Source organism: Protobothrops mucrosquamatus, unplaced genomic scaffold, assembly GCF_001527695.2.
Source record: "Protobothrops mucrosquamatus isolate PMUCROS unplaced genomic scaffold, P.Mucros_1.0 scaffold2163, whole genome shotgun sequence".
In the NCBI taxonomy this organism is placed as follows: Eukaryota; Metazoa; Chordata; class Lepidosauria; order Squamata; family Viperidae; genus Protobothrops; species Protobothrops mucrosquamatus.
This window is the reverse complement of record NW_015388259.1, coordinates 16,644-21,680: the sequence shown is the minus strand read 5'-3', so window position 1 is coordinate 21,680 and position 5,037 is coordinate 16,644. Positions and strand designations below refer to the sequence as shown.

The 5,037-nt window shown below is 51.1% G+C and overlaps 1 pseudogene; it reads right to left on the bottom strand.

Moving 5' to 3' along the window:
• Positions 1–1,842: 1,842 nt before the first annotated feature.
• On the bottom strand, positions 1,843–2,866 carry LOC107294945 (annotated as a pseudogene).
• Between the last annotated feature and the right edge of the window lie 2,171 nt (positions 2,867–5,037).

Below are 5,037 nucleotides of genomic sequence, written 5' to 3'. Positions count from 1 at the left end.
TGAAATATAGCCCTGATCTAATTAACCTCTAAGCAAGTCTTGATGTATACTGCTTTAGAACAATATGTGCTTATATAACTGAACTTCCCTATTTGCTCATTGTGTACAGTGTGTTTCTTTAACGCAAGGATCTTAACTCTGCAAACACAGCTGTGATCAGCATTTAAACCTAGCTAATTAGTTTCAAACAGATTCATTATCACTAAAACCCTTCCATGGCCCTCCTTGCAAAACTGTTGTGTCAGCATCTTCAGATTAAAAAAAACTCATACGAGCTATTTTTAAAAAGGAGAATAGCAAACAAGTGCACAATCCTGTTCATAAGATAAGATAACTTTTATTGTCATTTTTTTTTACTATGGGCACAACGGCCCACATCAAAAATGAAATTCAGTTGCCCGCTCTCAAAGTGAAACACATACATGGCACACACCTAAACATACTATATACAACATATGTATAGACCCACACCCCTACATATACATAACAAATAAATATTAAATACTGTCCATCTTGAATATATAACGGAAGGAGGAAGCTTGAGAGTTCACAAGGTTAATGCCAAGAAAATCAAGTCTGGGATGTCAAGAGAGTTCACACGGACCTGTTCTTGCAGCACCTCTTGATGTAACCCTAGCTAGCTTTTAAACTGTAGAGCAGCCTAGTGTGTATGTCTGAAGATCAAGCTCTGGGCAGGTCAGAAAGCTGGTTAACGTACTTTGGCAATAGAGGATTCTACAGAACATATAATAACTATCTGCTACCCAAAGCAACTCCGCAGAATTAATTTCAAAAGGAAATAAGAGAGACATAGAATGGAAAAAACCACAGGAAATGTTTATATCACTGGAAATAGCCATCAACATGGAAAAACATATGTAAAGGGCTTGAGGTTGGAGCAATTCCACACCTCATGTTGACTGAGGTTACAGCTTTTGTAGGAAAGAAAAATAAATGAGACAGTGAAGACAGTGATCTTTTGGACAGATCAACAGATCCACTTCCCCAAAGTGCTGAACACCTGAGACAAGATAACTGACTCTGCAAAATATATGACCACACATTTTAGCAGATCCCCTGAATTGTCTTTCAGGCCATATTCATCAGGGTAAAAAAAAAAAAAAAGAAAACATTGAATTCTGAGATGGACGGGAAGAGTTTCATGAGTGAGGAAGTATAAAAGAGCCTCTGCTTTTCAATCCAAATAGCCAATGAGACACACAGAGTCCAAATGAGCAACTCCAGTTAAAGCAAGAAAAGATGCAGCAGATTACACTGTGATTCAGAGCCATTTTATTTAAAAGAAATTAATGGGGCGTGCACTTGGTCTGAGGCATGAATAAGAATTCCTGAACATTTAAGAAAACTCACAGCGCAATCCTGCACACCTTTTGCTCAACAGTGACTCTGTGTCCTTGGCCGCCCCTTAAAAAAAAAAAAATCAGGTATCACAGGTGAAATCCCCAATTGATGGAAGCCACCCCAGTTCTGTAGCACTGTAACAAATGAACTGAAATAGTATGTCCACTTACCTACCCGCCAAGCCACAAACTTACAATGTTGCACCTGTTTTTTTCAGCTTACAATTGAACAATTGTACCAAGAATCAGGAAGGAGGTCAAATAAATAAATAATTGCATACCTAACAGGACTATCTATGAAAGAGCTGTGATTTAGCTGGAGCATTATTATTTTTTTTTAAAAAAAAGACAAAAATGAAGCAAGGAAGGGAGCGAGATGGAGAATTGCCTGGAACATTTGCAAGGCATTAATCTGTCACTGCTACCCTAGCCACGTGTGCGAAAGAGAAGGAAAGCAATGAGAGAGGCCAAGTGCCTTCACTTACTTTTCATACTCGGCGTTGTCCCTATCACACCGAGAATCCTTGTGCTTCTGCCAATCTTTGCCATGCTTGCAGGTAGTCAACAGGACAACATCTTCCCCATTATGGACATGATATAAGGCATTCCTGGTGTCTGATCCTATCCCAGTTAGGTACCTTTTCCCCTTGAATACCAACATATACTTCCTCAGAGGGGGGATGGTGTTAAACCTCAAGAAGCCTCTCTCTCCTCCTGTCCTTGGGTGATCCTTAGAAAAAAGAGGGATGGAGACGTCAAACTTCGGCCGGAAGTTTTCCGTACTGATGCTGGCTTTGGCCAACATGGCCTGGCCAATGTCAAAACCCACGTCCTCGGTGTAGTCAGGCCAGGTGCCGGAATATAAGTTAAAAACTAAATGATTCCTCCCATTGTTCCACAAATGGAGGCTTTGCACTTTGGAGCGCAGGTTGTGCACGTACTGGGGAGAAAGCTGGTCTCGGTCTAAGGTGTCCAAGCTGAGGACGAAGAGGCAAGCTTGGCTGGGGTCCGAAGTATAAAAGCGGGAGCCTTCGATGGCCGCCAGGATGTTTTGGTAACTCTCGGCGATCTTCTCCCCTTTCTGTTGGGGGTAGACGTAGACCTTGAAGCCGTTTTTTTTGCAAAGGGCGAAGTCGAAGCAGGACTCCATGCGGCACTTCTTGCCCTTGTAGACGCCGGTGTTGGCGTCGCGCTTCTGGCGAGGGGAAGCGTGCCGGTTGTAATCCTGGCTCTCCAGCTGATCCCAAGGCAGGAAAGGGCGCAGGGCGTCCGGGAATCGGGGCCAGGAGCGTTCGTGGCGCTGCAAGCCATTCTTGCTGCTGCTGCTGCTACTGCTGCGCGCCTCTCGCCTGCTTTGGCTTCTGGATGCTCTGAACTGCAAGCCGCCGAAGTAGAAGAGCAGGACGACGAAAGTGCCAGCCGAGAGCAGGGTGAAGTAGCGTTTTTTGGCCTGCATGTGTCCTATCTGGGTCAAGAGGATCGTCAATAAACACAAAGCTCGCCCAACTTTGCCAACTGACACTTTCAGCTTGAGTCCGCCATTTTCCCGCCTGCCAAGACTTTAAACTCTCTTCTCCCACCTTCTCTCGATTCCTTTCCCAAAGGCTCGGACTGATGCAGCGCATGTGGGCGATTTCGTTAACTTTCTCCCCTCTTGTCTTTCATCTTTGGCTCGCCCTTCAGGAGGAAAGGGGGGTTGTGGGGGGGGGAGAGAATGAAGAGGGACGGAGGGAGCGAGGGCAGCAGAGGAGCGAGGCCGGGAGGAGAAGGGTTCGGAAAGGCAGGGAGCAAAGAAGGCAAGCGCGAGAAAACCGGGGCAAAAAAGAGAGCGGAGCCCGCCCAGCGTGGCTTTCCAAAAGAGGCTGGGAAATTGGCTCGCAATGCAAAGAGGAGGAAGAGAAGAAAGACAAAGACAAGCGGCGGCTCTGAACCTAAAAAGAAGCCGCCGAGTCCCGGGCTCCGGCTCTCCAATCTGCGGGTGCCAGACCGAGAAATCCGTCCCGCCCTCTTCTCTCTCTCGCATGCACACCCGTACACCCTCCACACACACACACACACACACACGACAACCGCACGCACAAGGGGCTCGGAGTGTCTTAAGAGCAGGAAGAGCAACTTCAACTCGGGCAAAACATCCCTGGAAGAGAACAAAACAAACCACCACAACAACAGCGAGGAAGGAGGAAGCCAGCCAGCCAGCCAAGTCCGCTAGCCCGGCGCCCGGCTTTTCCGAACAAGTCAGCACGAGCGGCAGCGATAATCTGTATGCAGCTTGCCTGGGCTCGCTGGAGATAGCACCGCCGGGATTACATCTTCCGGCCCGAGCACCGTAACCTTACGAATCCCTGCATTTCTCTCTCTCTCTCTTTCTCTCTCTCGCTTTTCGGTGTGTTTAGCACCGGCTGCAAGGCATGATGACGAGCGGGGCTTCCGCACGCTTTCCTGCGATCTCGCTGCCTGGATGGCCCCGGGGATGGAAGCGACGAAAAGATCCTCCTCCTCCTCCTCCTTCCTTCTTCGCCGCCGCGGCTGCCGCTCCTGCCGCCTCCTCCTCCTCCTCCTCCTTTTAGCCCCCGCCCCTCTCAGCCATTCATTTCAGTGAGCGGCGATCCACGCAAGCCCGGGAAACAGCCGAAGTGATGGGGGGGGAGGGAAGGGGGAGGACGCCGCCTTCTCCTCCTCTTGCGACGCTGCCCGATCGCCGCGTTCGATCTCCGAACGTTACCCGGTTCTGAATGTTACACTTGCCACATTCCATTCCCCGACACCACAGCGCTGACCTCATCCATCCACGCAGCCCGCCGGCCGATTGGCTGGGCGTCACGTCCGGAGGGGGCGGTGCTTCCGCTGCACCCATTCATAACCCGCCAGCCGGGGGAAGACGGCTTTGCAGTGTCTTGAGCGAGGGAGCGAGCGAGGCGGGAGGGGCGCCCCCCCCTTCAGCCCTTTAGGTAGGGACGGGCAGATTTCCCTTCCTCCCCCCTCCTTTTCCAGCGGGGGGGTCGCGGGGGAGGGGGCCGGCCGTCCCCGTGTAAAGCCGGTCCCGCTCGCGCCCCCCTCTGGCGCTGAGCGGTGGGCGGATCATTCGAGTTAAGAAGCATGTCTGAACGAGGGATCCGAGAGTGCCCCCCGCCCCAAACACACACACGCACAAAGGAGCGCTGGCAGCTCCCGGTTTTGGCGGCCTCCGTGTCCCTACGGGATAGCTGGAGGATCCTTTGTCCGGGGCGGGGGAAGGCTCCGTGGGAAAAGGCTTCCCCTTGGCCTTAAGGGCAACCGAGGGAGATGCCGGCACAGAAAGGGCGTTGCAAGGCGCCAGCGATGGCAGGAGGCCCGCTAGAAGGCAAAAAAAAAAAAACTCTTCCCGTGCTCCGGGCACGGCTGCAGGGTTGTTAGGCTCCGGCTGCGGAGTTTTTCCCCCGTCCGATGAGTAGCCCGCTTAGAAGGAATGGGATCCTAGATCCCGCAAGTGAGTTCGTGGGCTCAGCCTCCCAGCCTCTTCCTAATCCGCGAGGGGAAAGGGACAGACCGGCATCTAGTACGAACGCCACGAAAGGAGGAGATGTAAGGAAGGGAAATAAATCCAACCGAGTTCCTTCGAAGAAGAGTCTTGCGTGCCTTGTGGGTTAGTTTTAGAAGCGGACCCTCTTTCTCCCCTCCCCCCCCCCGGTTGCTG